The sequence below is a fragment of the Thunnus thynnus genome, chromosome 18, assembly GCF_963924715.1.
Source record: "Thunnus thynnus chromosome 18, fThuThy2.1, whole genome shotgun sequence".
In the NCBI taxonomy this organism is placed as follows: Eukaryota; Metazoa; Chordata; class Actinopteri; order Scombriformes; family Scombridae; genus Thunnus; species Thunnus thynnus.
The window spans coordinates 10,076,776-10,103,956 of NC_089534.1; the positions used below are offsets into that span (position 1 = coordinate 10,076,776).

The 27,181-nt window shown below is 39.8% G+C and overlaps 2 long non-coding RNA genes across 4 annotated transcripts in view; one reads left to right on the forward strand and one right to left on the reverse strand.

Annotated features, from left to right (window-relative positions):
- Positions 1-16,134, reverse strand: part of LOC137169493 (uncharacterized) — a 58,503-nt gene extending 42,369 nt beyond the window's left edge. For all 3 annotated transcript variants that reach the window (XR_010924469.1, XR_010924468.1, XR_010924467.1), the window contains exon 1: positions 15,767-16,134. This is a non-coding gene — a long non-coding RNA (uncharacterized lncRNA). The remainder of the gene's footprint in view (positions 1-15,766) is intronic.
- Positions 2,222-3,690, forward strand: LOC137169494 (uncharacterized). Its single transcript, XR_010924470.1, has 2 exons — positions 2,222-2,392; positions 2,716-3,690. It is a non-coding gene; the product is annotated as an uncharacterized lncRNA (long non-coding RNA).
- Positions 16,135-27,181: the final 11,047 nt, after the last annotated feature.

The following is a 27,181-nucleotide window of genomic DNA, read 5'->3' on the forward strand; positions in this document are numbered from 1 at the left end:
TTATAAATAGTGATGAATGTCTTGATGGGCGATATAATGTAATGATAAGTTCTGATAATTCTGCTTTGAGTTCCAGCAGAAGATATTCAAACGATATAAATTCACCCAGGTCAATGTCATTACACACAAACTGTGTAGAGAAAATGCAATCCCTCCTCCTTTCCTGTTTTGTCTGACTGACTGATAGAAATTATGGTTTGGAGGACAAGCCTTTATCATCGTTGCTATGCCAGTAGTGCTGTTTAGCCAGGTCTCAACTAAAAAATATGCAATGCAAATTCTTTCCAGATATCAAATCATTAACCAAGAAGGATTTGTTAGTCAATAATCTGACATTAAAAGAGCTAATTTCAGCTGTTGGGATTCTGTGACAGGACTAGACGTCTGTGATTGCAACGATGTGTTTGACAATGCCACCAGCTGTTCAAGATCACCCGTATGTTTGATGAAGCTGCATGGGGTCCGTCTCATATCTGAGACGGACCCCATGCTGCTTATAGACAGATGGACTATTAAAATCTCTCTCCTGAAAGAAATTTTAAAAATTGGCTTACTTTTGGGATATTTGAGGCTCTGATTGGGTTACTTGATGTCAGTCAAATCTGGCAAGTTAATTGCTAGTTGTCACCATTAGGCGCTCCAGTCTACAATGTAGCTCCATACACTGCATTGCTAAACCATAAAATTACATCACATTATTACAAAAGTTTCACGTCTTCCTCTGCTCATTTACATTTGCACATTTTCTCCCCCGGTTAAATGACATTTAAAACTCAATATCATTAGTTAATTTCCTTCCCTAATATTTGTAGTATGCAATGGTTACATCATACTTGTGCACCTCACATTACAACCAACCCTGTCAAGTAACCCATTCATGTAACAGTTGAGGGTTGTGAAGGTCTGCTGACCCATTTAGACACACCTGAACATAACGTGGGTTGATCTCTACTCCAAACAGGGGTCATTGTCAGTAGCAATCTACTGTGTAGAAGATAAAAGATGCCCACACTTTGGCTTGCTGTCCTATTCCTCAATGTTTTTTAAAGAATGAAGGTTAGAAATCCAGTAAACATTGCATGTTGCTTGTATGCCCACTTTTCTAGTCCTTATAAGTCCTTGAAGCACCTCTGAGCCTTTGGTCATGATGGTTTCAGGACTAAACACAAAGAGTTAAAGACTTTAGGTGTAAACGTGAACCATTCCTCCTAATGGTACTCAACTCTACATTTGGTAACATCCATATATAAAGATAAAAGCCCTTCCAGCTACTCTATATGGCAAATCAAAGGTTGAGTTCTCTGAGTTCTCCACAAATGTACATGTCTCTTTCAGTTTGGGCACCCTGGATTGCCACTTACAGAGGCGTCGTTATCACACACATAATTTCCTCTCATAACTTTAGAGCTGTTGACATTCACTGCTTCCATCCAACTTTCCTTGTAAGTCACTGCATGAGGTAAAAAAAAAAAAAATCCCTGAGGCAGGAATTTTTTTTAACAGGGACTCAGTTACAAGGCCCAGGGTTTTTAAAGATGCTTCTTGAACATCTGTGCAGCACACAGGCAATTTGAGATAAGACTCGCACAGGGGAAGTTAATTAGCAATATGGATCAGGCCTAATGAATACGTCAAGTGTATCTCGAGATGTAAAAGCACTGGATGCGTCTATTAAATACAACTTTTATTTGAACCCCATCTTAAAACTTCCATGTATGCAGTTTTACTTTATAATTACACACGTTTCCCGGATCTCATTTGTATAATACAAATCATCCCAGGCTGTGAGCATGCACATTGCAGCCTCACAGACTGTAGTACCATGGTCCAATGAAAATGCACACTGATTTCTTTTATTTATTATTTCTTTTTTTCCATGTGATGGGAAGTAATTTGCTGTAATGCGTGATCAGGGTGTTTTGAAAGAGCCATTTCATCTCGCTGTGCTGGTCCCTTTCTCTGTGGGGGAGCCCGGCTGTTCCTGTTCCTCTATCAACACCAAGCACTGAAGCTGAAAGATTCTGCTGCTGCTGAAGCTAAATGAGACTTCACACCCCTCTGCTTTCTCTTCCTCGTCTTTCTCCCCTTTTCTTCTTCTCACTGTAGCTGTTTCTTAAGCTGTGTGTCGTTCTGTCATGCACTGCTCACCTGGAAACGCATAAATGAAGTCCAGAGAGAGGTGAACCAAAAGGCACACAGATGTCGCTAAATGAAAGGTAGTGAAAAAGACCACAGGGTCTGTACTCCAAGCAGCCCAGGTGCATGTCACTGGAAACACTGCAGATCATAATCACACAGGTTTGAGGTATTATGATTTTGAAACTTTCCAGGACTGGATGAGGCGTTTTCACCCAGGTATCATTTCAGATGAGGAGGAGGAAACTCAAAATCTGTAGGTTTAATGTTTCTAAAAGCTTTCTTGGTATAAATCACTCACACCGTGCTAAATTGAATAGAGTTATGTTTGTTTGTACTTCATAAAGTTGAAGAAACATATCATTTTCTATTTACAGGTGACATCTTAGAATAATTTTTTGATTCTTTAATGATGTGATTATTAATCTTATGCATTTTTAGTTTGAGAAAAGTTGTAGAAATAGAGTAGTGTTAATGATTAATCTCTTAAATATCTAGTCATCTTATATGTTTTTCATTAATGTGATTGAATGTTTAATTATTTTTGAAATGTGTGTTTGAAAATTGATGAAAATGAAGAGGATCACTCCAGGAGGATGGATTCCACATCACCATGCATCGTATGTGCTAGTAACCTCTCCATGGTGATGGCCCTCTACTGTACGCAAAGTGCATGGGTTGAAGACTTCACTTTGTGATTGATTTGTTTTATTGTTATGATGTAATCAAATGTTTGTATGACTCCCCTTTAAGTTGCTAGGATTTCATCTAGTAAGAGGCAGGAAGTGTCTTGTCTTAGGTTGTTTGCGCATGTGACTGGTGACCTCTGTCAATGACCTCCTTTAACGCTTTGGTGTTCTAGGAGATCTTCTTTGAGGATTTGCCTCACTACTGCCCCTGGTGGTTGGAAGACAGAACTCATGGGTCACATGACAGTTGTTTTAAAGGGGTACATAAGAGGGGTTTTTTTATCTAATTTACTGATTGTTTGCTTTTATTGTTATTGCATTATGTGTTTAAATGATTATGTGTTTTGATGATTTTACTTTTGATTTTGTTCAATGCAATTGTTGATTCTTGTATTACTTTTGTGTGAGAATTGTTATCTGTTGTGCGGATGTTGTTTCTACTCTGTTTGTGCCCTTACAGTCCACCAGTCCAGTCATAAATTGGTAATTTGTATTGATCTTTTGATCAATAAGAGGGGATTGTTATGGATATTCCATAACTGACCAGGACAACAGAATGTCAAGCTGTACTCTTCTGTTCTCTCAAACAGAAGATAACACATGTTGTTTAATAAACCAGGAGCCTCACAGGCGAACCAAGGCCAGAATGCAGGTCATCATCAGACGCAACAAGACAAACCAAAGATACAGATTTAGGTCATAGGTTTATGATTCGGAACTGACGAACTAGTTTCTATGATTGGCTTAAAGGCTGGTTTTGGACTGTGAGGGTCAGACGAGTTTGGGGACACCGTACGAACAGGAGGTGTCCCTTGAGTCGCTCTCCCTTGCAAGGTTCTTCATTAAAGTTTTCCCAGAATCATCATACGAAGTTTGGTTTGGTCTTCTCTTCTTCAAACTGACAACTGCCAGTGCATCAGCTCCGAAAATCCACAACAGGGGGGAAATGACACAAAATAAAAATAAATTAACAGAAAAAAAGTGTGGTGTTGAGTGAACTTAGTTAAAATGTCAGTCACTGTGTTTGTCATTGCTCATCATGAACATAATTCACTCCAGCAGGTGTTTGCAGCCTCAAAGCCAAGTTTTAAAAGTGGAACGATGGTGTCAGCTATTGTTATAATTAGGGTTTCAGAGGGTGAATAAGCGATCAGTGTAACCACCCACTCTCTGCCCACATTTGTTTTAATAAGAGGTTTGATACTGCACCATTTCAGGCATTTAGCTCATTTTGCCCAGGAACAGCTGTGCCCTTAACATGATGATTGTAGTTATCATTGTCTAGCTGTGAAGAAAGAATAATAAGTATTCTTGTTTACCAGATGGACAAACAATAAGTGTTGGTGTCTTTATATTATTAAATAAAAGACCCATGGCAGAGCTTTTGGTTCAGAATTGCAAAAAAATGCAGAGGAAAAGGCAGTAAATATTCACTGGGATGCAGATTATACCAGCTAGACAACAAAACAAATGCCAAGCTGACCAAAATCACTTCACTGAAAATGAACTTTTTCTGAATGGAATACAGGTATTGGGAAAGTTGAGAATGAGCTGTTCGCAAACCTGTGAGTCAATGTTCTCAAAGTCATTTTGTTATGAGCGCTCACTCTATATTAATAGAAATGGCACTGGCCCTTTAAAATCCCTTAACAAGCTAGAGCCCACCAGAGGGAAACTCATAATGTGCAGCCAGTGTTGTTCAAACCTACAAAACTGTGTTTAAAATATATCAAGCTGGATTTTGGCAAATGTGTATAAAATTATGCACAAGACATCTAGAAAATGTCCATTTAATTGAATGTTACAGTCATAAAAAAGTTGAGTCTTGAGTTTGAATATCTGACACACAGTAACCATCATTTGGTTTCAAAGAGCAGTTGGAACAGTCATCCTTAACAACCTTAAAGCTACTTAAGAGGAACTAAGACAAGACAGTGTTGAGGGTTTGTGGATGTTAATGGAAGGAAACCATATTGTGTGCTTTCACAAAGACACAGAAATATACAAAAAAGTGACACAATTATTCTGACATATCTGATTACATGTTCAGTCAGTATATTGAATAGTTTGGCTTGGACAGTAACAGGTTGGATTCCTCACCCCTAAATCCTCCGCAGGCTGTAATTCACCATATTTACAAAACAGCTCAAATTCAATCTGCATTAAAATGATAGAAACATTAGTAATGTGTTCATGCAGGTCTATTTGCCCATTAATTAACTTGAAGAATGAATATTGTCTTTCAAGGAAGGACCACTGGCTTCTATTCATTTCCATTCAGTATGAAAATCAACCCGCAAGACTTACTTGAAATGCGTAATCCACCACTGCAAACAATTCAACACCTGCGTCCTCTCCAATTAACCTGCACCACATGACTGTCATATAACGTACTGTACTCACAGTTGTGAAAAAAGAAACACATTCTGTATGCTTCACACTGACTCTCACTGAATGCCAAATGTGACCTAAAGGTGCTTCTCTATACATACAAATAATACATGTTTCTACACTGTGCTGTGTTTGTTGTGCTCTGGCTGGAAAGTATCTACATCCTCTGTCGTCTCTCTCTCTCCCTGCTTGGGTTGTAGCTGTTGTCCATGTTGACTGAGATGAACAATGCTTAAAGCGATCGTTTGAGTATTCTGTCTTTTATTATGGTGTGTAATATCATTTCCATTTGTTCTTTCATAATGATATAAAAAGAAGAAAATCTTAAAGAATGGCATTGACACTACACAATAGGTGGAATAACATAATGGTCCCAATGTCAGAGATAACCATCAAACAAGGGTAGACCTTCAACACAATTCAGCTTTTCTTATGCCTTTCTTTCACCTTTATGAAGACATTGGGTGACATTAAGTCTACTAGCAGTGGTTAGGTTCAATAGTAAATCAAATATAGAATAAAAAAACATCCTCTGTCTGCAGATTTCAACACTCTTCTTGTGCTGTTATGCTGCAGAACAGATGTGATGCCTCGCAGCTTTGCTCACTCAAAGCTAAAGACCTTCCTTGTCAAACAGATGAAGGAGAGAGAATGACATTCAGAATAGCTATAAAGTAGAGATTTAATGCCTGACTGATTGCACCGATCAAGGCGAGGACATCAAATAATATGATGTGCCATACCTTGGCTGGTTTCAATAATACAAAAGGTCAAAGGTATGCCTTCTCTGACAAGTAGGCTTTACACTTCAAATGATAGGTTTAAGACAGAAAAATGTGCAAAAACACAGTTTTTGCTTTGCTCTGGGTAAAGCCTCACAATAAATAATGAAAGTACTTATTCTTTGAGTATTCATTCTCAATATTGTAACAGGAATCAAACAATTTATATCAGATTGGTTAGCTTATAATTTTATTGATGCTCAATCATCCTTTCCCCCCCTTGTATATATTTTATTTCAGTAACCATTAGTTGGATATTCAGTCCACCACTTTGATCCAGACTTAAATACTATTGAGTGAAATCATCTGATTCTCTATTTATTAATGTTGAAGCATGTGTAATTTTATTTAAAGAAATGATATATAAGTAAAGGTTAGATATAACATTATTACAGTTCTTCAATGAAATTATGCTTTTAGATCAATGATCAATTGTCTTGTATGAATACTGTACTAATGTACATTAAAGGACCAGTGTGTAAGATTTAGTGGCATCTAGTGGTGAGGTTGCAGATTACAACCAAATGAATACCCCTCTCCCTCCCCTCCAAAGTGTGTAGGAGAACCTACAGTGGCCACGAAACTCACAAAAAACATGAAAGGATCTCTCTAAGGCCAGTGTTTGGTTTGTCCATTCTGGGCTACTGTAGAAACATGGCGGCCTATGTGTAAGAGGACCCGCTCCCTGTGTAGATATAAAGGGCTCATTCTAAGGTAATGAAAACACAACGGTTTTTATTTTCAGGTGATTATACAGTAAAACAAACTCATGAATATTATATTCCATTTCAGCCAAGTCCTTTCCGCTAGATGCCTCTAAATCTTACACACTGGTCCTTGAAATGTGTAAATATGTTGTGGAAATTTGCAGTTTGCAGATTGCAGTTATTTTTCAGCAGAGTCCTGTCCGGCACACACACTTTTATACATGTCCACATCAGGGAGCTGCCGTCTACAATCACCAATCTTCTACCATTAGCTGCTGAGCAGTTCCACTGGAGCAATTTGGGGTTTCTTCCCAGCTCAAGGACGACTCAGCAGCAGTTTGCTGAGGGAGCAGCGTGCCCTTGTCATTTATTTTCTCAAAACCAAACTGGCAACCTCTCAGTCACAGGCCTATTCCCTAACCTCTAGGCTTCCCAGGTACGACTTAATCTTTTTCACCAACACTTTACACTTAATACACTTAGAGCTCTGTGCAGCCGCAGAGCAGTCACAACCTACTGCAACCGCTGAGCAGCTCCACTGAAGCAGTTAGGGGGTTAATTGCCATTTTCAAGGACATCTTGGCAGAAGCTGCTCTTTTCGACGGCAGCTGTGTCAGACTGTGCCTTTGACATAATTACTGATAATAACTTAAACATCAGTAAAACTACCAAGCGGATATGGATAGGAAACGTCCTTTGGCAACAGAGCGAGATGAAAATAGATGTGAAAGAAAGAGAGAAAAAGAGGAAAATTAAAGCAGCTAGATATTGTCTCAAACAAAAGAATATATTTATTGTAATTTTACTATTACTGAAATGTCTATTTTAATTCTAAAAATCATGAAGAGGTCCGTCCACTGTAACCTTCTATTCTCTTACTTTTATTCTCGAAAGATACATGGTATAATAGGAAAAAAAGGAATAATAACAGTCTGTATAAGTGGAGAGGGTGATGTGTTGAGTTCACATATAGTATGTCCTTACAATAGCCGGCCTACACACAGAAACCTCAGAGATTTAAAAGACTACCCTTTTTATCTCCCCATCCTTGTGTCTGCACACACAATTCTATACATAAACACACACACACACACACACACACACAGATCTCCAATGATGAGTAATGGGCCATTCAGCACATTGATATGAAGCTGCAACATGGCCGAAAATGACAAAGACTACCATCATAATGCTCCATCATTCATATCCGTGTCTCATTTAGGGCTGTAGAAAGCCCATTATGTCCAGCCATTTCTTTCATTTACACGGAAAGATCTATGACAGCTTCTGTAGATCATTATGCATGGAGCATGAGCAGGGTATATGTAGAGATATGGTGCTACTAACCAGACACTGGCATTACAATGACCTTAGCTAATAAACCATATAGAAGAGCTGGATGGAATCATCTTCAGGAGACCAGGATAACTTTTCTCATGATGACATGTTAATACAAGATGAATATGATGCTTTTATATAATGACATCATTTTTCCTCATTATAATGACAACCCTTTTTTTTTAGTATGACAACATATCTTGAAACTGTTCTCACTATAATAAGAAAAGTTGGTAAGAAATTGGATGAGATCTTGCTCAGCACAGTGGATGGTATAACTAGACTGAGAACATTTTCAAAACATATCTGTGATTAGGGAAACACAAATACTGGGTGCTGAAAAAAAACGGTAGTGACATTTTGGTACAAATTCTGGTCCAAGCTGGTGCTGAAGTACTCCGTTACACTCCCTCAGTAGAGCAGCTGTGTATTTTCAGTTAATTCTAATGAGAAAATGCTGAACTGTCATCATATGTTTCATTTTTAATGCACCTTCCACAAAGGTCCTATAAAACCATTCACTGCTGAGTAAATCTCATTAGCAAATAAAAAAGAACAAAAAAAAAAAAGGTCAGTGGTTACAAATTAGTGAACAACTCCCGACCACACACATGCTCTTTGTTTCTAATGACCACAGACTACAAGGTTCTCCCTGTATGCTTGAATCTTTTTTTTTTCTTTCTTGTTCTAATAAGAAGTTAGCATGTTGTTATGACAAGGAAAAAAGTTTCTTGTTACAACAAAATAAGTTGCTGTGTCACAATAATGCGAACGATCTGTAATCACAATGACAGTATCTCATTATAGTGAGAAAGTGAGGTGATTTTGTATTGTCACTGTGGCAGCAATCTGCTGCTGTAGAATTCAGAGTGAGCCACAAACTGCCTGCAAAGCTTGCTTGTGGCTTCTTGGTTCAAAAAACGCAACATGCAGTAAGTAAATGTAAGCAGATGTGCGCTCTTCAACATTTAGTGTTTCCATAAACAGACAATAAATGTGCTTGAAAAGTGTCCTCAAAAAATACATAAACACACACCACATGTATTTTGGTATTGGGATTATATATGCCTAATGCATGTGTTACCGTCATTGTGCTGTAACAGACAAGATCACAGGATTTAAAAAAAACATCATGTTATTGTCTTACTTGTCATAGCAGAAAAAGCTCAGGTGTTCCTGATAACATTAACAATGGTTCTGTTGAAGTTTCCATTGGAGTATCCCAGTAAGCCATGTAAAGAGCCAGCATGTACAAAACCAGGTCCCTGCGCAGGACATGCAAAATGAAATGCACCAATTAAGCTAATTAATTATGCTGCTTTCCAGACAACTTGGAAATTTCTGACTTCCTACTCAAAAAAAAAAGTAGGATGGAAATCTCAAAATCAGAGCTCTGACTGGGAAACGCGGACTGATTTCAAACACAGTAAAAAGAAACCCGCTGTCAATAAAATGAGACTAATTACCTATGTAGAGTGATGTCAAAATGAATGCAATTAGATGTTGCAAACGATGTTGCTGCCTGCCATAAGATGACAAGTTTCTCACGGTCAGCCACGTTGATTATTTGAATTTGGCGCTGTGAGTCGTGGAACGTTTTGAGCTCGGCATTTGGGATTTTCAACTTGGAAATTTCTGACCTCCAACTTGAATGGAACGCACTATTACACCTGTGCTTTTCCTGCTATGAAATGTCAAAATGTCTGCTGTGAAAAGGGTAGATCACTTAAATTGGCCTGTCATTCATGAAGAAGCTTTGATAATTATAATTAATAGTTCATCATTTAGGAAAATAATCCTATTCTCTTTCTTTTCACCAGTGAGATGAGAAGAAGGTCAATACCACTCATGTCTCTGTGTTAAGTATGAAGCTAGCATGGACGTGGTTAGCCTAGCTTAGCATAAACACTAGAAGCAAGGGAAACCAGCTGACCTGGCTCTATTAACATGTTGTATCTTGTTTCTTTAATCTTGTGGTTTAAAGAGGAGTTTATCTGTCTACTCATTACTGCTGTGGTGTGTCTTGTGGTTACAGTGCAGGTTGCCAGATACTGTATGGCTGGTGATATAGAGGATAATTCCCCCTAAAACCACAAATTGTTGTTATTACAGTTTTTATACAGAGTAATCAAATGAGACACAACAACAGTATGTCCCACACTTATGTCTTGGAGCGTTGCCAGAACTTCTTGGGCATTAATCCTTCATCTGCTCCGGTTCATGTTTCCAAATCCATATCTGTCCGCCTGTCTGTCTATCAGATCTAGCTAGCTCTAGCTCATGATATGGCAGCCTGCTTATCAAAGGACATCAAAACAATGGGTGTTGCTAAGCAACCGATGTGGCATGAGTTGAGCACGGCATTATACAGTGGTTTCTATGAGGGGTAAAAATTACCCCTCGGTGATTCGAGGTATAAATGATCAAAACTTTATTTTCTTTTTATCCCACACCCCCCATAATTCACTAGATGATTAATAAACCCATTTTAGTAAAAGTCATGAATTGAGAGATGTAGGGGTTTTATTTTTAACAGAGTTATATGCATTTGAAAGTGCCACGGGGGTAAAAATGACCCCTTGGCGGTTCTAGTGTTAATAATGTGAAAGCTTGAAAGCAAGAAACTGAAGTGGAGCTGTAAATGCATTGTGTACAGTCACTCACTCACAGGTCTGGTCCTGAGAGTGACGACTTCAGCAAACAGAAAGGCTGACGCTATTGTTTCTTTGTTTCTTATGAATGACCTCAGGGGCACACAGTTAAAAAGTTGCCTCACTCTGATTTTTCTTTGTTTCCCCTAACTTTTATTCTGGCAGTGAAAAATAAACTTGGGATGAACGGTGGTCTGGGAAGGGGGAGGATTTGCTAAAAGATGCTATTGATCTTTTTATTCCTGAAATAATTTGTATGGCTTGGCAACCGCAGCATCATCCCTTATCAACGTCCGCCAAAAGCCAGGCAGTGGCCTCCCGGGTGTAAAAGCTCTGAGAAATAATGCTTCTCATCACCAACGAGAATAGCAGAAGAGGAGAAATGAAAAGGAAGATGGGGAGAGGTGGGGTGGAGGGGAAGGGCATGAGGCATGAGAGTCGGATGATAGAGACGAGAGGAGGCTAAGAAGAGAGGAGAAAACAGAGTCAAACTTTTTGAGATCCACAAAGGAGACAGATCACATGGTAGCTGAGAGAGACGAAGTAAGCGAAGCCTTGCACGGAACCGGGCAGAGTAAACTTGTGTGAGGTGGATGATGGATACCACTGGGGAAGGTGTATCCAGGTCGGTAGAACTAAATCTGAAAAGCTATGCTCAAAGTGAAGAGATTGTTTATATGAACATGAGGTCTGAGTAATGGTCTGTTTTGCTGCTAGTGTTTTTTCAGAAACCTGTTTTTGTTCGATCCTTCAGGGGCCAGATATCCTTGAATAATTTCATGTTCCGATACATCTTGTTCTCCTGTAATGCATTTTTGATGTCCTTCTCTGTGGAAGGAGAGCACATTTCATTATGCGATAAAACTATTTGTTTGTCTGAACATGTGATGTGATTTTCTCCTTATAATTTAAAATTAAACTCCTGTATGTGCTTATCCATAGAGTGATAAAAAAAACATATTCTGTACTTACAGTACAGTAATTAATAATACTGGAAGGTATTTATGCAATTTTTGAGACACTATGAATTTATGAATATAAAGATCTTTCTCAAACGTCTCTATTGATTCAAACAAAACTGACATTTTAACTGATTAAGCCCCAGATAATGAATATGCCACAGTTATCTCAACATCGAAGGTATTCAGTGTGTGATTGTAAAACAATATTAAATCTCCTTTCTAAAGCTCAATCACTGTATAGATTAAATTTTTCTGTTCTGTTTTTTTTTAATGTATGCTAAAGAATGCTAAAGCAAATCACGTTGATCAGGATTTGTAAAAGGATCTGTGAATTGGACGTAATACCCACCCTCTGAAAACATCACAAGAGAGCAGAGAAGCATTTGGAGACAGATGAAATAATACACGGCCCCTCCGTGCAGTACATCACAGACAGCCGGGCCGGCTTCAACATTCCTGTCTCACCAAATGCTAACATCCCCATATCAGCATTCCTGAGGTGAAAAGTTGTGTATAAATCAGCTTATCTTTGAAGTCTATTCTCCTGATTCACTGGGGTTTAACTGCCCCGAGTCCACCTGTCTCTCCTTAGGTGGAAGCCGGTGGAAGAGAGTGAGGGTTTTCTTTTCACTGCAGAAGTTGAAAATCCAACCCCGTCTTTGTTAGAAGTGCATAATGTGCCAGAGTTTAGACCACTTCGCATCTGCACATTAGCATATTTGCACATTAGCATTAGGTTTAAAATGTACCTGTTATCAATTTCAAATATGGATGCAAGATAATGATCATACCTTGCATAAAATTCATATCTATCTTGCAGGGTGCCACTTTTTGGCATAGTGATCCATGACGGTAGCCAGAGCAATAGCAGCAAGATAGTGATCCATCACCCACCAATGTCACAAGCTACAGTGAGATGGGTGCAGAGTTTGGGCACACACGCTAAAGGCTACTAAAGCTGAAAAAGTTTTTTTGATGGCATCTTGCCTCTGAAATTTTTTATTTCTCTATGAAACAGGATATTTTGGTAATTATAACAAAGAAGGAAACAAAGGAAGTGAAGCCAATTGCAAACTCAGAAAGGTTGGGGACTGAACTCTGTACTTTTAAGGGTACCAACCGAATTACGTTGGTACTGACGTTGAGTACTGATTCACATTAGATCAATCGGTGCCAAATTTCAGTATCTTGCGGGACTGAGAGGCAGCGTGGCCCTGAAATAAGTTTTAAAAACATTTTTATCAACCAAAGTGTCTCACAAGGAGGCTCCGACACTGACCAGGGCATCAACCTGCGGATACAAAGAGATGCGCCGGATCCATTTTACCAGCCTGCACAGTGGCTAGCAGCTAGTTAGCATGGTAAGCATCATTAGCATAGCTTTGTCATGCTGTGTGTAGCCTATAGATTGTATAAAAATAAGGTGTAGCTGCTGTGTTTCTGGTTTAACGGCACCATGCTGGGCAGGTGACTAGTGTGCTAATCCTACGTAAACATATGAATGAGACCATATGTTGACTTTACTCTCTTTATAATAACAAAGAAATACTACTTTGTTATTATAGAGAGAGTAAAGTACCAAGAAAAGTTACCATTGGGTACTGGTGTCAGTTCAAATGTGCACAGTACCCAACCCTAAAACTCATTCTAGTGATCTGCTGTGAAATTTTCAAATGTGCGAAAAAAACAATTGCTAAGTCTTCCATGTGGTTTGACAAAACATCCCTCTGGATGAATGTGGTGTCTCAGAGTTCATGGAGTTTGGTACAGATTTGCTAATTGCATTTGCTGATACATAATGTCATGAATACAGAGTGTTTGTGTGCACGTCTGTGAATAAATAACTGCACGTTAACACTGGTTGAAATGTTTTAAAAATTAAATCAATTCTTACCACTTGGGCAGGAGTTCAAAGTATCAACCTTGTGATTTATTTATTCAGTAGGTGTACACTGAAAATTTTCCAATATGGTGAAATAGCCATTTTTCTTTCCATTGTGACTTGACAGAAGGATTTTAAGACTGTTGTTTGCAGGGAAATGCATCAGCCAGGACAGCTAGAGTAAGTGAGGTGTGTGTGTGCGTGTGTGTGTGTGTGTGTGTGTGTGTGTGAGAGAGAGCGAGAGAGAGAGCAAATGATGTACAAGTGGATTTTGTCACTGTGTCACCAATGTGTAGCAGTTTATAGCTCATCATGAGGACCCGCCTAAACACACTGACCTTTGTGTGTTCTTGTTAAATTGACTTTCTTTAAAGGGCAGTGCTCCTCAGCTAAATGTCACCACTGGATTGTCCCTCTCGTCTGTCCCTTGTTGAGCATGAGCAGTCCTTCCAACTGCTAAGTCTTCCATGTGGTTTGACAAAACATCCCTCTGGATGAATGTGGTGTCTCAGAGTTCCCAGAGTCTGGTACAGTACAGTTGCAAGATATTATGACAGAGCTAAAACACATTTGCTGATACATAATGTCATGAATGCAGAGTGTTTGTGTGCATGTCTGTGTATGAATCACTCTGGTTCAACACTGGTTCCTCACTGACTTTACCTCTGACAAGATATACCGGGGTCAACATTATTATTGAAACGATAATTTAAATTTTTAGAAGACTGCCATACCACAGTGCAGGGTTGTGATTTAATTCATAATAAATCTTTAATACCTTTCCCCAGGTGGTGGCATGTGAGACAGACTGATGCAAATAGAGTGGGACATTGATTGAAAAGGAAGGAAAAAAGAATAAAGGGCACAGAAAAGAGATTAAAAAATGGATGTATGGCCACAGGAGATAGAGAGAAAGTAGTTATGAATCTGCCGATTCCAAAAAGTCATGAAATATATCAATATTACACGTGTTGAAGGACACCCACTGTAAGTCCTTACAAGACATTCTCACCAGACAGCTCAAATACCCACTTGCCTAGCTGTGGGTTTACATTTATATTCCCAAACATGAAGGTAGCAGATCAGAATTGCCAGTATATATATATATATATATATACACATACACACACACACACACACACAGGTAGAGCACCTATTTATGTTGTAGCTTGCATTTTCATATTTCTCATCAAGCTGACATTTACCACCATCAACCCATCTTAGCTGCAGTCAAACAATTCAATAACAATCAACACAGCTATCATGGATTCATCCTCCATGCAACATTTTCATTCATCATGTTTTCCTCACCTGCCCGTCATCATCCAATCAGCCCACTTGCTCCTTGCTCCTTGAGTCCTCACTATCGTATCAAAACTCTTACAGCAGCAGATAATAGCAGCTACTGAGCTAGCATTGCTGCTAACATTCAAACCAGCTTTGTCTACCTGTGTGCAGGACCACCTGAGCCCTTTGTTTTACCACGGATGGTAATGGAGGCCATCCATTGATATGTACTGGAGAAGGTGACCTTGTTTTACACCCCAACATGCCCTTTTTTAGCAACGGCAGGTCTGAATGAATATGCGAGGAGCAATTTCTGAAAGTATAAACCAATATTTTGTCTTTTTTATACAAGGAAGATAACCGGATTATAATAAAACATGGGCAGATTCATGTGAATGCAACCAATGGGAGCACACCCCCACATTAGGGCTGCACATGGGTAAAAAACAAGCACCCTTTTCAATATCCTTAATAAGAAGGTATCGCTACCTGTGCTGCTATAACCACTCTAAAAGTCATATAGTGCTACCAGGGAAATAAAGTGAAGTAGCCAATTTTGTTAGGTGAGAAATATATATCAAAATGGACTTCAAAGATTGCTTAAAGCAGCATTAATTGATATTTTGGGCACTTGAGGGAAGTGGAACTTGCTGTATTCAACATTGACATGTTATCATGCAAATAGTTATTATTTGGACATCCAGCAGATGTGGAACAACATCAGCATTCATTCTGAGATGTGTCTCTGGCCAATACAGCTGCAACGATTAGTCGATTAACCAATTGGTCGATTGACAGAAAATTAATTGGCAACTATTTTAATGATTTTGAGTCAGTTACAGCTTCTTAAATGTGAATTTTCTGAGAGCAGTGAGGGTGAACCAAAGCAGTAAAATTCCAGGCCATCAAAACAATGAATATCCAGTTATGTTTGGACTCACTGTGTTTTTGTTCTTTTGAATTCCTTGGTTGTCATTGTCCATCAGATGCCCTCATTTGGGTTGCCTTTGTTGGTCGGTCTGTGCTTGTTGTGTTTTTGGTTTTCTCCTCCTGTGTTCATGTACTCCTCACACCTGCCCTGCATTCACCCTAGTTAGCCCTGCCCTTGTCTTAGTGCTCTTTTCCTCAGTCTGCCGTCCCTTCACACCTGCCTGGCATTATCCCTCATTAGCCCTGCCTTACTCCCACTGTCTTTCCCAGCCAATCACTGCCAGCCTGCCTTTGTGTCTAGTCACCTGTTTCCCATTCCCTAATTAGTTCAGTTAGTATTTAAGTCTTGGTTTTGGAAGCAGTCTTTGTTGGATCATTGTTCTGTTTGGCACTATTCTGTCCTTGACCACTTTGAGAATAAAGAAGCTCTTCAACTCTGCATGCTGGTCTCTGCGTTTGGGTCCATTCCTGCTACTCACCATGACAAAAATACTCTAATGTTGAGGGGAATGGCAGAGTTGGGTGGGTTTGTCACTAAAAATGACTGCTTTCACATTTCACATAATCATTTAATCCATTGTTAATATGGAAATCGTTTGTTGGTTAGCAAAGTTTTAAAAATGTCAAAATTGACTTTGAAGTAATTGTAGCTCATCCTGTTGTTGCTTTTGTTCTTCAAAAAACAGTGCCCGAATATGGGCATAGAGACAACATACTGCCGGGCATACGTATAACCAGTCCAAACTGAATTTCATATTCAAACATACCTCCCCAAAACCCCTGGGAATTCATTCGGTAAACCCTCCAAGTGATGCCTCAGTGCAGGCAGTGAATCTTAAGAAAGAGCTGAGCAGAAAGACAGATGGCTGAAGAGCTGAGACAGCCTACACACCAAAGCAAGACAGAGATAATTCAGGGATATAAGCCACCCTCACTGAAATACTGAGAGCAGTGTTTCCCTGTGTCGAGAAGTTGAGAAGCAGCTCCTGCCATTAAGTGCCTCATCTCATGACTAACATACATATATACACACACACTCACTCACACAGTGCCATTAGCAGTAGCTGGTCTATCAGACGATGCAAACACTCCCACTTTTAATATTTAATAATGGCAAACATAGTTTCGCTGCGAGTGCCTGTAAATACATACACACAAATGGGTGTGGGAAAACATGCACCAAGCCAACAACTCTGGGTTATGTGAACAGCAAGGCCTTTGTTACAAGGTGCTGTGAAATGGAAGAAAAACTTGTGAAAAAATTGCTTTTGTTTACAAGCACAAAAAAAACAGCTTGACAACGTCTTCCATTTTAGTACTGTTCACTTTCTACAACATTTAACAAATTGGAGCAAAACGCTCAGACAGCCAAACACATCATTCTCATGACTTTTCCATTATAAACGTCTATACCATATAAGAAAAACATTTATCCTTTTTATACTGCATGGATACTTGTCCCGTGTCAATGCATTCATATGTGTGTGTGTGTGCGCATGAGAGTACTGCACACAACAGCCCCAAGTGAATAAAGGTCGGGGCCGATCCATTAGCATCCGCGTCAGAGGGTCTATTGTTCTGCTGTGCCTCATCCATCTCTCCTTGTACAGTGAATGTATCAGGGGGCTAACCCACAAAAATGCTCAACCATACATACCACACATACACACACATACACAACAGTGCAGTCCTGAGCTATCTGGTGTGACCGTCAAACTCCAGAGGTACCATCTCTATTCCTCCTTCAGCTCTGCTCAGATGCTGCAGAGCCTCGGCTTCCCTGTCTGATCGATAATATGACAAATTGACAAAAACGGCAGTGATAAGGATGAATAGCCATGGATCCTCTTTTCTGTCCTCCTTACAAGTGAACCCAAAGTGGATATTAAAGCCATATAGAGTGCGTTAACACTCTGCAGCCCTGGCACCACACCGAATGGAAAAGAAAACATCTAAAAAGTACTTTAGTCTAGACGTGTCAATCATCTGTAAAACAAATGAAGAACTGTGCAACAGGGGGTGTCATTTCTTTTGACTCATGACAAAATGAGATAAATGTAGATAGAAAACTATTTGATGGTTTGTTTGTTTGTGTTTCAAACTTTTGAAATACCAAAAAAGTGCAGTCTTGTTTCTACCACTACTGTATCAGCCAGCCACAAACGCTCTGATTCTCACAAACATTTCCAGTAAGGGATCAGAATCCAGTTAGAGTGCTAGCTGTGGTTTTTTTCCCCACACGCATTTATCCGGCTGTCTGTCTTTCCCATTATGATTGCAGACATTTCCGCTACTGCAAACCAATTTGTCCCATTCACTTTCTTCTGTGCTCCTCCTTCCTCTCCTTCTCTCTTGTTCTAATTTCTTTATATCTGTCCTCTCTCTTATTTCACAATATTTGCCTGTCTCCACTGCTTATATACAAGCCATCAAAGCAGTAATAGTTTTAGAAATGTTTGCTGTGCTGCATCACTGATATTCAGACACAAGGGTAAGCATTTTGAAAATGTTCCTTAGTGCTAATAGCAGGTCTGAATCTTATGGATAATTGCTATTGGAAAATATAGTAGAAATGTCAATGACAAAATTATTAGACTGCTGGCAAACTATGAATAAAGAGAAAACTAGTGAGCTTTCACACTTGAGCAGATGGAAAAGCTGTGAAAGTTGCTTTTGAACTCATTGAAATTACGGCTACAACAGTTATTTTCATTATCAATTAATCTGCTGATCATTTTTCTCAATTAATCATTTTGTCTATAAAATGTTAGAAAACATTCTTCCTTTAAAAAGTTACTAAAACGATTATTCAGTTATCAACATAGATGAAAATTAATCATCTGTTGCCTGACTAATTGATTAATCCACTAATTCTTGCAGCTCTAACTGACATTGAAGTTAAAATCCTTTCAAACCATTTTTGATACTAGTCATGGTTGGCATTAAAGGACCTGTGTGTAGGCTTAAAACCATTGATACAAAATGTACTTACAGGAAAAACTGAACATCCGACTCCTTAGAGGGTCTTTTAGTACAACCAAACGCTGAACAAGACTTTTTTAGGCAACCAAAATATTACAATTAACTTTTATGAACTGAAAACACCCCCCACCCCCGCCAGTGTTTGGTTTGTCCATTCTGGGCTACTGTAGAAACATGGCAGTGCAACATGGTAGGCTCTGTGGAAGAGAACTTGCTCCCTATGTGGATATAAATGGCTCATTCTAACAAAAACACAATGATTCTTATGTTCACTAATTAAAACATAATTATGAATATTATATTCCATTTCTGCCAATAGATCCCCCCTAAATCCTGCACACTGGCCCTTTAATGCTGCAGCTATTAAATATATTGACATTCATGTTACTCCTCTATATAGTAGTCTGCATTATCAGTGGTTGGATTCACATGCATAAGGGATACATATGAAATGACACATGCACGTAGTGGACAAGATTCAGCACATGCAGACATTGCATACACATATGGCACATAATGATGTAATCCAGAAGAGTGGTGGTGGTGTACTGGAGTAGGAGACAAAATATTACGAACACTTTTCAAGCAGCACACCACCACCACCACCCACTACAACCTCAACAATAAAAAAGTAGGATTATCAGCTTTGTGACAATGTCAATAAAAACTGAAAATGTAGAAGCTTTGTAAAAGAATTTATGGCAGAGCTGTTGTATTGGGTTGCATTAGATCACACAGGTGTTCCTGCTAAAGTGCTCAGTGAGTGTATATGCATCAGTGCGTATCATTTTGAATGAAACTCTGCAACTTGCATTTATTAAAGACATTCAGCTCAACCAAGCCTGAAATCTTAAGGATTTTAACTTTTTAATGTGACTCAGCAATTAAGTAGTGTTTAAGTTATAATTATTTACAGAAATAGTACTTAACACATGTAAAATAGATTATGTACAGAGTTGCCATTAGTCCAAGAGTAGGACTCAGAGTCAAGTATTTGGGCCAATTCTGAAAATGCCCTGACACAGCTACAATCAGTGGATACTGCAACCACAATGATTAAAGGTTGAATTAGTTAAATGTGTGATAAAATTTGAACATCTTACTCTGTCTAACTCTGTCTCTACTACTTTGTCAGTGGTGATATAAAAAAAGACAGTGTGCATGCATGCTGCTGCCTCCCACCCAACATGGATCCAACCTGGAGGGCCTGAGTTGTTCATAGTTGACGAAACTTTCTTAAAAAAAAAACTACTTGCTGTCAGAATTATTTGAAAGATGCTATAATAATGTAGAAAATAGTGGTTTTAAAGACATTTTTGATGATTGATGAGGGGGATATGAAATCTAGGGTAGGTAATGTATTTTAGAAGCATTTTTTGTTATATTTGTTGAACTTCTCTGTCCCAACAGCAATCAATAATTCAAATGCTCTGACAATAAAAAGAAAAAAAATCCAGTATCTGTGGCTGGCGCAGGCCTGTAATAAGTTTGTCCAATCATTTCATTTGGCTTGAATGAAATAATTGGATGGGCTGCTTACCTGTCAACCCACCTACCTGCCTATCTGCGCACACTCTGCCTGTGCACTCATTGCACATGACACAGAAAGTTTGGCCAAGCAAGCAAGCAGTGGGATACCGACAGATAGGAAGTGACGGGACTGCATGAGTTGCAGAAGGAGAGGAGAAAAAGACGGAAATATCAAGACAAAGCAGAATGGAAAAACAACGTGTGATCATCAGACTATTGCCTGTAATGTGGAGGAAACTGAACAGTGCATAATCTTATTAATAACGCCGGAACAAGAGACTTTCAGTGGAAGTGAACTCGCCTCCCAGAAGTGAAATGCTATATCACTCGATTTCATGCAGGGAGATGGGACACTCATTACTTCTGTGGCGGACTTCAAACAGGTGAGAGGTGGCCGTGGTTGGTGACCAATGGTTGTTATACCTTGAGAGGAAGTTTTGTGTGTGAGTGAGTGCAGTAGTAAACACACAGGAGAGAACTAAACTAAAAAGCCACAGAGATTCAGTTAGAAGCTACACAAGTACTGAGAGCTGAACACACAAAGGCTTTTAAAAACATCTTTCTCTCTGGTCTCCAGCACAGACATGGGTTGACTCTTGCAACACATGGTTGTTTGAGAGGGAGAAGCGGGGAGAAGGAGGGTCGTTATGGGTTGGCTGCGGTCAGCGAGACGTCACCGCAAACAGCTTGGAGGCGGGTCACACGGCATACTTTGGAGATGATCCATCTTGGGACCGCAAATCAAAGCAGTCTAGTCTGCCTTGGTGCGGCCAAAAGTGCACGCTCATCTGGTGTGAGGAGTTAGGACAGAGAGGAGAGGGAGGAAAACTGCAGGAGGAGGGCTTTATTTTCAAATTCTGGCGGGGTTTTTTTTGTTTTTTTTTTCCTTTTCCAAAACACTACCTACCCCAGCTTTAAGACTGGAAAAGAAATATGTTGTAGGGCGTGTTTGTCTGCTGGTCTGCTATCAATGCTAGCTGCTGTGGTAACCACTTGCCATTACAACATTTGGATTTTCTTGGGCCCAGTAACTGTTTTAGAGGCCTTTAGGTCACATAACTACACTCCCAGTAAGTGAGAATGTAAACACTATTAAAACACTCTGATTTTCAGATCAAGTTCAGCACACCGCAACAATGACCCAAGGTCACTGCTGACTCTGCAAAACCGGCAAATGCACTAAAGCTACCCCTGCAGATCATCCATCGGAGCATGAGCTTCCCTTGAAAGCCAATTATTATACTCCCATGTCCATCCTCCATGTCCACATCGAAAGAACGAGATTTGTGTTGGAGGGAGAGAAAAAGCCAGATGGTGATTTGACACTGAATGAGTCAGCAGAATGGATAGATGAAGATGTAAGAGAGAGGAGGAGGGAAAAGTTTGAGGTGATAGCTGGCAGGTAGCTCTAGGTCTGAAAAGTGAAGCCAAATTGGAAGTGACTTAAACTTGCATTCTCTCTAATGACCAGCAGGGGACGACTCCACTGGCTCCAAAAAGAAGTTTGATTCTATGGAAGTCTATGAGAAAATCACCCTACTAGCACTTTCCTAATGAGTTTATGATCTCAATCACTAGTTTCAAGCTAGTGCATTTTGTAAATTATGGTCCTATTTGGAGTATAGGTGTAGCCGTAGCTGTAGCCATCACTATTTCAGTGTGTTTTCAGTTCATAAAAGTTAATTGCAACATTTTGGTTGCCTAAAAAAGTCTTGTTCAGCATTTGGTTGTACTAAAAGACCCTCTAAGGAGTCAGATATTCAGTTTTTCCAGTAAGTACATTTTGTATCAATGGTTTTAGGTCTGTGTTTCACCAGTGAAAATTAGAATTAGCATTATCACAGTTAGCCATAGACTGTAAATGCATCATGATAACCAAGCTAGCAGCTAGCATCAGTGTTTGCTCTACCCTCTTGTCCAAATACTTGTCCAAGTCACTTTTGGCTCCAAAAATCCAAGATGGCGATGGTCAAAATGCCAAACTCGAGGCTTTAAAACAGGAGTCCACAAACCAATGAGTGATGTCACGGTGGCTATGTCCATTATTTTTTATATAGTCTATGAGTGAGAGCAGCCTACAGAGGGGGTGAAGGCAGGATCAGACAGTGGGAGTGCTGCGGTGGAGAGAGACAGAGGCAGCTATGGTGTGACAGTACCCACTTAAGGCAACCTGACAGGAGAAATCATCCACACTGTCAGTCTAGGGGAGTCAGCTCAGGGTAGAGGGAATGAAGGAAATGGGAAAGGTGTGTGTGTGTGGTTAGGGTTGAACTGTGACAACTGTATGAAGGAGAGTATGAGCAGATGTAGAGAGAGAAAGAGAGACCACAGTTGACAATGTTTTTGATTTAATACATTTCTTAGTGTTTTTCTCAAACATCTGCTGTCTGCATCAAACCATTAGCTGACTTATTTAGGCCACAGAATAGCTGCTTTTTCAAACTTGCCAATGTCTCACACAGCTTGGTTTATACTTTCGCTGGTGTGAAGATAGCCCACTTCCTGTAGGAGAGACCTGGCAAATTGAAGACTCTTGTGATACTTTCCTGCCCTCTCTCTGTCTCAATTCAGTCCAATAGACCCCTTTTCATGGCAGACTTTTTGGCTTGTCAAAGCAAGAAAAGCACAGGTGGAATTAATGACATGAATGATGGCTGTGTTCCAATTAGCTGAACCAGTTCCAGCACTCTAGTATTGTGTATGCTCACTGGGACAATTAATGGAATGGAGCCATCGTTAGTGTTATTGTTTACACCTGTGCTTTTCCAGCTTTGATATGTCAAAATGTCTGCGGTGAAACGGGTTCATTTTGTTGAATGGAGCTTGACTTTTTACATCAGAAAACATGTCACCAAAGCACATAGGCCTACATAAACTGAGTGAAGTAAGTAATCAATACACTGTACATTAATTGAAAAAACTAGTTACTTGTAACACATGTAAATAAAGTGAGAAATACACAGGATCTGGAAAAAAAAAAGACAATTATACAAGATCTGCCATCCTAAATCTATGCAACAGAATGCTTGCAAGAGCTTCTCATATGAGACAAAGCTAAGACAACATCTGGACAAGCCTCAGATGCACATGGATACTGACTATACTTACTCCTGACTCAAGGGAAATATTCTTACCTTAAATGTGCCTGTGTAAAGTAACAAGCATGTTGTGATTTCCATAGAATTTATCCAAAATCGTTGAGTCAAGAGCAACTGGACTTAAGGAATCTATAACAAGTCCAGCTGAGCAACTATTATACCATTTCATTTTCGTATTGGCAGCACTGGACTTCCACAGCTCAGTGTGTTACAGTATATACAAATAAAACTCCTACATGATCTCATTCTGCTCATACCTAACTTCCCTCTCCAATCTCCTCTACGATTTCCACCTAGAAGGAGCAAAGAGGGAGGCCACTCCAGATGAATGACATGGGACATTATACAAGCTAACTGTGAACTGTGAGAGGCATTTTAAAAAGACAGCTCTAATTCAATATTAAACTAATCCATCTGGCCCACGTCACCGAATGCAGATGGCTATCAGGACCAGAAACAACCTTGAGCCCAAAGACAGAGGAACACTGACTCTCATTACTCAGTCTCAATCTCCCTATCACTGTGTCTCTTTGGCTTTACTCTGACAAGCTGAATGTGTCTGGCCTGCTGATTGGCCCAATTTGTTTCTCCTCCTTTTTACTGTTTGAGAGCAAGGCAGCCAAAGGGGAGGACTTGATGCTCATTCTTGGTGCTTATCAGTGGCTGTATTGATCTATATTATGAAAATTAATTCATATTTCCAATTACATATCTTTGTATCAAAGAGCATTGATAAATGCGAGCTCAGGAAGCAATAATTTCCTGCTTCTTTGTCAGTGTTCTGGCATGAAAATTATATCAAATGTTTTTTCCCCCACTATTCTAAGTCCTCATGTTGCAAAGGCTTACTGTAGATCATTGGTCACCAACCTTTTTAAGCCCAATATCTCTGACCTCAGCCTTGGTGAAAGGCAAGATATACCTATTGAAGCGTTTACATAAAAAAGCCCAGCCCAGATTGTACTTCCAACTTAAGGCTAATTGTATTTGAATATATTTTAGTCCAGCTCTCAAATTGATGCAACCAAGAAAACATTATAACTAGCATATCAAACCAGGCCATAGCTGTCTTGCTTTAAGAATTTTACAATATATCATACCTTCAATTCTAAGTTTCATTATTTAATTTCATTCCAGCACAAAAAATAAAGGTATGTGGCCTATTTTCCATTTGTATGAGGAAATTGTTTGTTCATAGTAGACAACCAAAAAAAAATCACACTTGCAGTTAGCAGATCATATAGAACACCATGGTTAACTGTTATGCTTATCAACTGAAACTTCATGCAAATTATTACATTTAACATTAGCATTTCAGAGAGGAGAACTGTAATGTGTGCTGACAAAATTCTCAGTCAGTGCAATTAAGCTATGTGCAGTTACATGTTCTGTTTTATGCCTCATCACTTTTCACAATGCTATCAGTAGGCAAAACTGTTACAGTCATGTTAGTCACTCAAGTCAGTGTGATGGCTGTGACTGAACACTGTGAGTGCTTTGTAGTATGGCTCGTAGCTACAGACAGCCAGTCTGAGACAGTCTGTGAGGTGTCTGTCAGTAAGGCAGCTCCTGTAGTTTGATTTGATTATTTTCATCTCTGAAAATGTCATTTCACAGAGGTAAGTGAATCCAAAGTAGGCACTCACTCTTAATGCACATGCAGTGATGAGAGGAAACTTTTCTCTGCTGACAAGCCCCCAAAGGTCACCGTCCCTTGATCTGGTTTGTCATTTTGCAAACCAACCATCTCCATGTCAACTCCACTTGGCAAAGCAAATACTTGCGTGAATTTGGCTGCTACCCGTTCTATATCAATGGGCAGGAATGGGTTCCAGACAAATGCAGCAAAATCACGTCTAACCATAGACTGTAAAAAATATGGATGTAGCCACCATGACGTCACCATCTTGGTTTCTGAAGAGCGGTTATGAAACTAAACTAACCCTAACTCTAACCCTGTCGCCATGTGGGCAGTGCCTGACTCCACCTAACTCCCAGCTAATCCCAAATGGGCAAAGAGGTGGAGCTGAGGTGAGCCGAATGAAGTCTGGTTGCTGAAACAAGCTACCTAGCGGCTAGCAACCTGTCACTCAAAGCGGCGATGTCCTTCGTTATGCATAACTTTACAGTTTAAAAAAATTTGAACAAGTGCGTTATGAAAAAATTCACCCCCCGTATAGTTCTCATGAAAGGGGAAATTAGCTATAGAGACCAAAACCGTTTTTTGTACCAGGCTGTAAGCATGTTTATTTCTGCTATAAAGTTGGGCATTTCAACATGGGGGTCTATGGAGATTGACTCGCTCTTGGAACCAGCCTCAAGTGGTCATTCGAGGAACAGCACTTTTTTTTGGCACTTCTGCATTGGCTTCATTTTTCAGCCCCGGAGGTTGCCAGTTGTGTCTAACTCACCAGAACGCCAAATGAACTCTGTTGCCACTTTGTCCAGGTGAGCACAATACTGCTCAGGGTGAAAAGCATCCTTTGTCTTCGATGGCCTGTGACATTTTCTCCAGGTTTGGAAAGTGTGTCAGCCTCCGGTTCTTTAGGTGTGTGGTCCAAACACCAAGCTTGGCCTTGAATGCATTCACTGTGCTTATCATGTGGGGCAGGTGTTGTTTTTTTCCCTGGAGCTCGTTGTTGAATGTGTTCAGTTTCGCTGTTAGGTCTGTCTGAAACCTCAGGTCCAGTAGCCACGCATCATCTGACAGTTATGCTCCTCATTCCCTGTCGACAGAAAAGTCTTTATCTCAGGCAGCAAGTCATGGCACTTTGCTGCGACTCAACCAGCGGACATCAGCATGGAGAAGTAGGTCTCCATAAGCGGCATCAAGCTCATCCAATAACGACTTGAATAAGCAGTGCTGAAGAGTTTTTGCTCGAATTGAGTTTATCAGTTTGACTACCAGTGTCATTACATGAGAAAAGTCCATGACCTTCTGAGCGAAGGCCTGCTGATGAATCACATAGTGATGATTCACAAAGTCAGGAAAATAAGGGTCATTACGGCACAATGCTATAATACCAGTATGCACACATACCCATCAGTAGTAACTGCCACCAGTTTATGAATGAGGATGTCACAGACGTATTTTTTAAACTCATGTAAATATCCTCACCTCTCGTTCTCTCCTTTAAGTGCAAAAGAGTGAGGAAATCCTCCTTTGTTGTAGAATCCTGGAAAGCCATTCTGACAAATACAACAAGCTGAGCTGTGTCCATTACATCCAGGGATTCAGTGAACTGTAGTGAAAAATATTCACAGTGACAAGTCCTTTAACACTTGTCGATCCACGTCCTCTGACAGTGACTCAACCCTCTTTGTCACTGTTGCAGGGCCAAGGGGTACACCACGAAGTGTGGTTTTGATGTTGTCTTTGTTTTTGAAGTTGTTGAAAACAGTCTCTGCGGTAATGGCTATTGCTTCCTTGAATAAATCGCCATCTGTAAAAGACTTCTTGTGTTTAGCCAGAAGGTGACTTACACAAAATGATGCTTCAGTAGCAGCCTTATTTTGAGCAGCAGGGTTTGGGAAAAGTGATTGCTGAGTCTTCAACCTCGATTTCAGCTTGTCAACTTTCCTTGCACGGATTACACTCTTTGGGGGGTAGCTGTCTTTGAATTTCTGGCGGTTGGTGTTATGGTGCCGCTCCTGATTTCCCCTTTTAGACAGTGCTTGTGTTTGGTGGCACAACAGATATACACACTTGTCTTTCACCAAGGTAAAAAGGAATTACTCTTCCCATTCTGGATGGAAATTGTACATTTTTGCCTTCTTTTGTGGAGCCTCTGCCATGCTAGCTAGCTACCTTACAGG